The sequence below is a fragment of the Dipodomys spectabilis genome, unplaced genomic scaffold (assembly GCF_019054845.1).
Source record: "Dipodomys spectabilis isolate Male_0828 unplaced genomic scaffold, ASM1905484v1 ptg000543l, whole genome shotgun sequence".
NCBI lineage: Eukaryota > Metazoa > Chordata > Mammalia > Rodentia > Heteromyidae > Dipodomys > Dipodomys spectabilis.
In genome coordinates, this window is record NW_024871220.1 from 246,459 (window position 1) to 257,018 (window position 10,560).

Consider the following 10,560-nt stretch of genomic DNA (forward strand, 5'->3'; position numbering starts at 1 on the left):
ATTGCAACTCCCGCCTGTTTATGGGGGCCGTTTGCTTGGTAGATTTGTTCGAGCCTTTAACATTGAAAATGTGTTTGTTTTTACGGGCAAGATGTGACTCCGGCAGGCAGCAGATAGAAGGGTCTTGTTTTTTAATCCAACTAGACAGTCTATGTCGCTTAATTGGAGAGTTCAGTCCGTTAACGTTAAGAGATAGGACTGAGAGGTATTTGGGAGTTCCTGCCATGTTATCCACCTTCTTGGGGGCTGCGAAAACTGGGTTCTTCCTATGGTTCTTGGATTCTCAGTTTGGGTGCAGTTTCTTGGCCCTTGTTGCGGTCTTGTTGGTTTTCTATGGGTAGGACATCTTTAAGAATCTTTTGCAGGGCTGGTTTGGTGGAGATGTATTGTTTCAATTTTTCTTTGCTATGGAAGGTTTTTATTTGGCCTTCAGTTATGAAGGAGAGTTTAGCTGGGTACAGTATTCTTGGTTGATAGTTGTTTGTTTTTAGGGCATGGCATACATCATTCCAGGCTCTTCTTGCTTTGATTGTCTCTGCTGAGAAATCTGAGGTGATTCTAATTGGTTTCCCTTTATAGGTGATTACCCTTTTCTCCTTAACAGCTTTAAGGATCTTTTCCTTGGTCTGAATTGATCCTGTATGGATTATAATGTGACGGTGGGATGTCCTATTATGGTCTGGTCTATTTGGGGTTCTAAAAGCTTCTTGTATCTGAATAGGCCTATCTTTTTGTATGTTTGGGAAGTTCTCTGCTAGGATCCTGTTAAACAAATTTCCTAGACCATTAACTTCTGTTTCTAGGTGCTCCTCTACACCCATTATCCTTAGATTAGGCCTTCTGATGGTGTCTTCCAGGTGTTGGATAGATCTATCATACTTCTTGGACTTGTCTTGGATGGTTGTATGTTCTTTCTCTATAATATCTAGGCTGTCTTCAATCCCTGAGATTCGATCTTCTGCATGGTCTAACCTGCTGTCAAGACTCTCTACTTTGTTTTTTTATCTCTTTTCCTTCTAATTGGTCAGCTTTGATGGCTTCAAGTTCTTTGTTGAAGCTCTGTTTTAGGTCTTGTATGAATTTCTTTACTTCCTTAATTTGGTGTTCAGTGTTTGTTCTCAAATCACTTAGTTGATTGGTTATGGTTTCTTTGGACTCCCTTTCCTTCTGTTGGGTTCCATTCAGCGTTCCCTTTGTGGTCTCCCTGACTTCCTTCAGCTATTTGTTAATGGATTCCATGAATGCCTTTAGTGATCTTTGTGTGTTGTCTACCTGGTCTCTCAATTCCTGAATTACTCTTTGATTAGCTTCCTCCCGTTTGTGGGATTCCTGCAGTTCTCTTTCCTCCCGTTCGTGGGATTCCTGCAGTTCTCTTTGAGTGTTCTCAGCCTGCTCACGCCATTCCTCCCTTTCTCTTTGAGTATTCTCAAGTTGTTCACGCAAATCCTGTATCAGTTTTTGAGTAGCTTCCTCACGCTTATGATATTCCTGTATAAACTTTTGGGATGCCTCCTCTCTCTTCCTATCACGCTCATACAGAGTCCTTTGTAAGTTGTCAAACTTCTCATTTATCATGTTTGCCACCAGTGTTTGTAGAGCTATTTGGGAACTCTCCTCTGGATTGTTCATTATCTGATCTGAACCCTGATTATCAAGATTGGGAATTGAGATACCCGGATTTGCCATTTTTCTTGTGTTTTTCCGGCTTACTCTGCCCATTTGAGATGAAAATAGCACCAGTTTTGTGCTAGAACACTATCTTAAGGCAACCATCAACCAACGTTTGCATTTATACAGTCAATAGTGTACAGATACAATCTAGTTCAACAGATACATCTATTCAACATCAAACAACTATATGTTAATGGGCTTCGAACTGCATAGAAGAATTTGGAAAACCCGAAATTTTTAGGGTTAGGGAGAGATGTGGGTAAAAATTAGGAATAGATTAGTGTGGGGAGGCCCAGGGAGAGTTAACTATGTCCTAATCTCAATGCAGGAAATAGGTTGGGTAGGATACAAGTAGAGAGGGAGAGAAAAAGAAGAAAGGGAAAGGGAAATGAAAAGAGACCAGAAAAAAAATTAGAAACGTAAAAATTAATATAGTTATGGAGATTGAAAGACCATCTATTTAGGGAGGAATGTGAATATAATGAGAAAACAGGAGGGAGATAGAGGAGATGTGAAAAACTTAAAAAATGCTTAAAATATTATATAGGTATAAAGAGGTAGTACTGCTATTAAGGAATTTAAGTTTCAGAGGTTTTGGATTGAGTAATAAATTTGTGGATTAAGTGTGTACACAATGGGGGATAGGGTCTACTAGTTAACTATGGGTTTATCTGAGGATGTGCAGGACAAGAGTTAAGTCACATACAGAAGAACAAAAGAAAGGAAAAGGTGAAAAGGATAAGAAAGGGAGAAAAAAAAAGATCAGAAGTTCAGTAGAGCTAGACAAAAAACAAAAAGATAATTAAGAAAGAAAGAAAAAGAGAGAGAAGACAAGAAAAGAAAGGAAAATGTACATTCACGTATTCCTAAAATAAAAATTATAAGAGGAAAAAAAAAGTTACTGGAAAACAATTATTTTTTCAAAAAAGGCAAAAATTAAAGATTAATAAAAGTTTTAGAAAAGGAAAAAAAAATTTTATATATATAAGGTACCCCCCCCCAAAAAAAAAAAGAAGAAAAAAAAGTTCTTTGATTTTTTTTTTTTTTTGGGAGGGGTGGGAAGAATCCTGTATCTCCCTTTTGTCTGAAACCAGCCTCTTGTTGGAGTCTCTGGTCAGCTTGAGGTCCTGTGGCTTGATTGGTTTCTTGAGTCAGTTTGTTCAAACAGGCAGAAAAATGCTCTGCTTTACCCAAGATTTTGAGATCCCCCTCCCAGGTTAGTTTAATGGGAGGGTGATCTGCTTTGAGAATCACAAAAGAGGGGTGATGAGGCTAGGTTCTGGTAGAGTTGAGGCCTTTCAACAAACAGTAGCTTTTCCCTGGGGCTATTTTGTGAAAAATTCACAGAGCCCACCCTGGAGCCATTCTCAGGGTTTCTGTTTTTCAATTGATTGTGGTGGCTGCTAGAGGGAGGGGCAGCCTCTGGCTCTGGTTACCCAGTGAGGAAAGCCACTCCAATGGCTGGCACCTGAGCTGGGTGACTTTTCCCTGGATGGAGCTGAGTCTGGCAGGTCACTTTGCCGTTAAGTTCTTGTGACCTGTTATATGACTCGTTTTATTCCAAGGCCTGAGTTGGAGCTAGCAGCTCCTCCGAGCTTTGTCGGTATCCAAGATGGAGATCACCGGTGCTGGGGGGGGAGGGTGGCCTTCCCTCCTCTGCTCCCGGAGAAGGAGTGAGGATGTCGGGCTTCTACTCACGCCGAGTCTTGGATCCTGGGTCGTCTCTGGTCTGCAAACTGCAGGATGAAGATGTCCACTCCTTGTTGGTTCTTGCTGTGTTGAGTAGAATCCTCTCACCCGCTGCGTCTGGCTCCTTCATCCCGGACTCTCTGTGTGAGCGCTCAGGTATGGCCGCGGCAGCAGTTGCCGCCGCGTCCCTGCCGCCGCCGCGGCAGCTGCTGGCAGGCGCTCAGATGTGTCTCCTTGTCTTGGCTTCCCCTCTCTTGTCTAACTCTCTGTCCTGTGATGGCACACTTGGTGTGATTCTCTGGCTTAGGACTGTTCACTGGAACTCTAAACCTGCTTTCTATGCGAGAGCTTGTTCAGATTCCAGCTTCTCCTCCGCCATCTTCCCGGAACCCTTTCTGGTTTGTTTTATTAGACAAAATTATACTACCTGGTCCAGGAAATGTATCACTATTTAATTCCACTCTCTAATCTCCTGTCTTAGTCTGAGTACTAGAATTCCAGGTTTGTATCACATTGCCCTGCCATGTTTGTTGGTTTATTTAATCTAGACATAGACTAGCAATTCTGAACTTCTCCAATGATATTATCCACTAGACAGAGTGCTCAGAGTGTTTATGTACTATTTTAGAAGATCTTCTAACATTTGACACAGGATATGATCATTATCAGATGTACCTGCTGGGATCTCTGATTCATTCGATCACTTTAATAATAATTACTTGACTCTCTTACTATCTCTCGTCCCTACCTATGTAATAGTCTCAAACTTTTTTGAAGAAAGTTCATGAGGACTTTCTAATATTAAAATTCATCTCTTAATTCTTACTCAGGACGTATTTTCTATTGCTATTTTTAAACTTTTCTACATATTCTAAGAGTTGTTTCATTTGTGTATTTGTGTGTGCACATATAAGTGCCTCTGTGTGTATGTGTATGTTTGTATGTATGTATGCAAAAGCCTCAAGCTCTTATTCATCAATCTTGCTCATGCCTGGTATTCCATCACCTGAGACATTCTTCCAATTCAGGTTTTGGCTAGTAGTGTGGCAAAGACTGTTCTGCCCAGGCTGCATGCAAACTGAACTTCCCAGACTGCTTTACATTCTTAGGTTTTGTATCTCCAGAAGTATCAACTTTTAAACTACAAACATTTTTGTGAGTGAAAAGTCTAAGCTGTAGCCCACATTTTTAACTCAAAAATTCATATAAAGGTAAATGAACATACACATTGCATATGCTGAGTGTACACTGTTAGAAATGTGATCTTAAGCTGCGTGGTGGAGAGATCTGGGGATTGGGGTTCAAAGCCAGCCCAACTAGGAAAGTCCCAGAGACGTTTTTCTCCAATTAACTACAAGAAAACTGGAAGTGGCACTGTGGCTCAAGTGGTAGAGCAGTAGCCTTGAGCTGAATAGCAGAGGGACAGTGTCCAGGCCCAAAGTTCAAGTGCCAAGACCAACAACAACAACAAAATGCAAGTAAAGGAAAGAAAAAGAAATGTGATCTTAGCCACTAGTTCATTGCCAGTATAATCCCTGCTCTCTCAAGATGGACTTGTTTTTCCAGTTAAGTCCATGCCCTTATATCTGACTTTCATTGGAACCAGAATTATTCTTCCATTCTACTTTTAAAAATTTGTGCGATTAGCAAACATGATTGAGAAAGGGAAAAGCCTCATACTTCATATTCCACTTAGGAACACTCCCATAAATCTACATATTGGACTTGGCTTTATTGTTTCGATGTTGTCTTATTTGTAGTCTTCTATATTGTATTGAACCCTTATACTTAAACACAGAACTTCTCTTTCTCCTATTGTTGCAAATGTTTCTCTTACTGTTAATTCATGTGCACTAGGGAAATAACGCACAACAAATACACTCACAAAAAGAATGATCTGAGGATCTTCTTCCCATTTAAAATTTGGCTTAATTTGCAGAGCAATTATGAAGTTTGAACTAAATGTACTCATGGATAATGTATTTATAAGCAATATAAATTTTATATTTTCTCTTTTACTAAGTTGTCTCTGAAACACCTATTACCTCATGTCCAAAAGTGTCCTTGTGTTATTTCAATGAAGACAGAAAACATTCATTAGACCTCAAGAAGCACCAATGATTGTTACTGGACTTTGTGGAAACTGATCCCAGGAGAGGAATTGAACACAGAGAAATGATAAAGTTCAAATTAACTTGTGCTTTCCTTTTTACTGTACAAGAAAAGAATCCCAAGGCTTGAAGGAAACTCTGTCCCTTACTTTTTCCAGTGTGTTTTTTATTCATATAAACTTGTCTGTAAACTTCTAGTTGAGAGTATTACAAAAGATAATAATGTGCCATGTGAAGGCCAGCATAGAATAAAAGGAATTAACGTTGTTGTTTTTTTAGTTAGTTTGTATTTGTTTTTGCCAATTGTAGGGCCTAAAGTCTGGGCCTGGGTGCTCTCCCTCAGATCTTCATCTCAAGGATAGTGCTCTACCACTTGAACCACAGCGCCATTTCTGACTTTTTCTGTTTATGTGGTACTGAGAAATCAGGGCCTCATGCATACAAGGCAAGCACTGTACCACTGAACCACATTCCCAGCCCCTAATAACATTGTTTTAAAGTTGTTCTACTGCAAAGAAACAAAGACATGGAAGTTTAAAAGTGTCTTATGTATGGATATTTCACCCCTGAGAAGATTCTCTTTTGGCAGGAGTCAGTTATCAATTCCTTTAGTCTGGTCCTGAATTCTCCATAGCAATAAGGATTCCAAAAAAGCTGGATCTTGTGAATATGTTCAGCACAAGCAGCCTCTTCTCAGAGCAGTACTCCTTTAAGGACAGTCCCAAAGAAATATCTGGGGGTTGTTTTTGTTTGCTTGTTTAGTTTGTTCTGGTTCTGGGACTTGAACCCAGGGGCTGGACCCTGTCCCTGAACAGTTATCTTTCTTGCCCACCTATCCTCAAAGCTAGTACTCTACTGCTTGAGCCAAAACTCTACTTCCGGCTTTTTTAGTGTTTATTTAGAGATAATAGTTTGACAGACTTTCCTGCCTGGATTAGCTTTGAAATAGGATAGTAAGAAAGCCAAGTGATATCGACAGTATGGACTTCTGTTTTGAAAAAAAAATATTAGATGAAGTTTATTATAAAGCTAATATTTGACAATTTTTAAAAGAAGAGAATATGCCCAGCAAAGAAGCCATAACTTAAATAACTCAGTGAAAGTAGGTGCACTGAATCATTTTGTAATTATTTTTATGCTTGGAAAGATTACTATTGACCTTGTCATTCCTTTTGGGGAAACTGAAAGTCATATTTGCACTTTTTTTTGTGGGCACTGTCCCTCACCTCTTCATCTCAAGTTGAGCACTCTACCACTTTAGCTACAGCACCAATTCCGGGTTTCCTGTGATTAATTGAAGATAAGGGTCTCATGGACTTTCCTGACAAGGCTTGCTTTGAACCACAATCCTCTGGTCTCATCCTTCTGAGTAGCTAGGATTACAGGCTTGAGCTACCAGCACCTGGCTCATATTTGCATTTATGTGTACTTAATGACACTATGTAGACAAAGAATGGAAATTTGAACCAAATGATGACATTGCAGCTTTTCAGAAAAATTGGGGTAGGAATAAATATGTCCTCATTTTTCCATGTTGTTATATTAATGACTCATGAGCTATGGGACTCTTACATTAGCATCCTCTGCCATCTGTGTAGGTGTTATTTAGTATTAGGCAATATTCATAGAGTAATATAGAAAGACTGAGATTTTTAGAAAGCAAAGGAGATCAGATATAAAAGAACAGCATAGAAGGAGATACATTTATCACACAGAGATTAAAAACTAGCCTAAGAGATTTACAATGTTAAAGGCAATGAGGTTTAAGCCTAGTTGATAACTAGTTCTTCAATAACCAAAAATATTTACCTAGAACAGTTTCTGGTATATGTTAGTTACTATCATTTATTCCTTCCATCTGGAGTTATTCTTTCTCTTCTATCACAACTGTTTATTAGTCTCTGCCTTTTTAGTGCCATGACTGACCAAAAAGATTTCCAAATCTCACTTAGACTAGCCTTCTCTGTGATTAGCAGTGACCACTCAAAAGCCTGGAATCTTTTAATTTCCAGAATTCATCTTCCCTTGACATCTAAGTACATTCCTGGCATTAACTGCAGTGATCTAATGAACAAAACATTTTTTTTTCAACACGGTATCCTAATATAGGCAAAATGCATGAATTAGGGACTATTGTCAGGTATCAGTATGGAAGGAGCAATTATATATTCCAAGTATGTGTTCTTTATTTTTCATTTACTAACTGTTTTGTTTTGTTTTGTTTTGTTTTTGACAGTCCAGGGGGCTTAAACTCAGGACTAGGGAATTATTCCTGAGCTTGCTTTTTTTTTCCTCAAGGCTACCACTCTACCACTTGGGGCACAGCACCTCTTTCAGTGTTTTTCTGTGAGGAATTGAACCCAGGCGTTCAGGCAGGCTAGGCAATCACCACACCATGAAGTCACATTCCCAGAGCCCTAAATGACTTTCTTAAGATGGCATTATATTTTCATTCCATAACTATGTATCATAATTTTGGCCAGGTGCTAGAAAATAACATACAAAAAATACTAAGTCCAGTAAGGCTGGATGGACAATGAATAACCGTTATAGTCTAGCCAGGGCACAGAGGGGCTTACCTCATGGAGCTGGTTCAACAGGCTGAGCAAGACAGCTCCTAACCCACAGTCTACCTCCAGAATGAGAGGGCCACCTTGGGTTCCAACCACATGGGGACGCTGGGCCACCTCCTCCAGCACACATTCAACCAGTTCCTGTGAGAGAGAGAAAAAAAGTCAGAATTAAACTTAAGCCGGGTGCCCATGGCTCAGACCTGTAATCCTAACTACACAGGGGGCTGAGATATGAGGATCATGGTTCACAGCCAGCCCGGGCAGGAACGTCTGTGAGACTCTTATCTCCAAAGAAGCACCAAAAAACTGTAAGCGGCGCTGTGGCTTAAGTAGTAGAGTGCTAGCCTTGATCTGAGGAGCTCGGGGACAGTGCCCAGGACCAGAGTTCAAGCCCCACGACTGACAAGAATTGGACTTCTCACCACAAGAAGTGGACTGAATAGCACCCATTGTCCTAGGGAGTATGGCAGAGAAGTCAGGCAGAGCTTCCTGTGAACTGGAAGTCATGAGTATGTCACCTGGCTTCTCCTTGCCTCAGTATCCCCAGCCGCAAAACTGAACACAGTGAAGGATCCCCTTCCTCATGGGGATAAGGTAAGGATGAAAGAGAGACATGTTTTGTTTCATAATCTCTCACCTGTTCCATGATTAATAACAAGCCCCATGTGAGCCTTTTCCAGGTATCTTCCTTTCATTTGCTCACAGAATTGCCAAGAACCGTATCTAATGGCCGCTCCCTCTGTGCCCTGTGCCAGAGATCCCTCTGTATAAATCCCTTGTTTCCTCACAACTGTCCCAAGAGGAGACTGAGGTCCAATAGTTGAAGCCTAACCCAGGGCTTACCCTGTGGTCAAGAATTGACTGCTGTGCACTAAGAGTTTGAGATAATCCATCTAAACCGATGACTGAACATGGTGCTACATGTCTACTATCCCAACTACAGAGAACCAGGCCTGGTGGAGCATGCCTGCCACAGATAGGAGGACCATGATCCAGCCCAGCCTGACCATATATTTAGTCTCTATTTTGGAAATGCCCAAGACAGAAAGGCTTGGCTCACATGGTGGAATACCTGACTGGCAAGCCTAAGGCCTTGAGTTCAAATCCTAATATACCAAAAAGAATCAGAGGCCTGGTGCCAGAGGATCATGCCTGTAATCCCAGCTACTCAGGAGTCTGAGATCTGAAGATCACAGGTCAAGATTTAAAATAAGGTTGGCCTCAACCATCAGACATCATGATGAGAAGACCCGGAGTCTGACTTATGCTGGTGCACTCCATACTCGCAGTGTGCACATCCTTACTAAGTGCTGGCCACACACTCTGTCCCCCTGGGAAATCACCCCCTGTGAGACTCACCCCCAGGTCCTACCAAGCTCCCACTGCCACCAACCATGCCCAAGGGAGTAGAGAGCTCCAGGGCACACAAATCCCTTGGTCGTAATTTAAAGGTGATCAGTCCCTTCAAGCACCTTACCATTCCAGGCCCCTGGACCTCAGCCGTGAAGATCATGCACCCCCCCCTCCCCTCGCGAAGATAGCAGGAAAAGTTACCAAAAGGTTCGACCATCTTTGTTGTAACCCACTTCTACACACACACAAATCCAGACTGGTGACAGAAGACTTATCCATGCAGCACCTGAAATTTGCCAATTGATAACTCACCTGAGCATTGTCAGGATGTACAAGTAGAAAGATGATCTCTCTCTCTCTTTCCCTCTCTCTCTCTCTCCCTCCTTCTCTGTCTCTGTTTCTCTAATGCACACACACAAACACACACACACACACACACACACACACACACACACACACACACGACTCAGAGCAGTGCCTCTGTTCATTCCTCATCTGGGACAATGTACAAGCTGGAGCATGGAGGTTCCCTTGAGACAACCAGGGGCTCCGACCCAAGGGGAGCACCACTCAAATGATGCAACACCACCCCACCTCTCTGTTTCTCCAGGGTCAGATCCTTCCCCTTGGGAACAACCAGCCTTGACTCTACATTCACCAAAACCCTAGGCCAGGATGCTGGGTGAAGGAGTCCTGAGACAGGTGTCTCCTCAGAGCCTGGGAAAGGAAACTAGTTCTATATATCATTTCACTGATATTAACCACTAAACTCACCCACACTAGCACTATGGATGCTCAAGAAGTAGAAACTATCTGAACAATTCTTCCAGCTGTTATCCTAGTCATGATTGCTCTACCCTCCCTTCGCATTCTTTATATAATAGACGAAATCAACGACCCAGCATTAACAGTAAAAACTATAGGACATCAATGATATTGAAGCTATGAATATACCGACTTCAATGACCTAATATTTGACTCCTACATAATCGCCACATCCGACCTTAAACCTGGAGAACTACGTCTCCTAGAAGTAGACAACCGAGTCGTCCTTCCAATAGACCTACCCATCCGCATGCTAGTTTCCTCAGAGGATGTTCTACACTCATGAGCAGTACCCTCACTAGGAATCAAAACAAATGGTATCCCAGGACGACTAAACC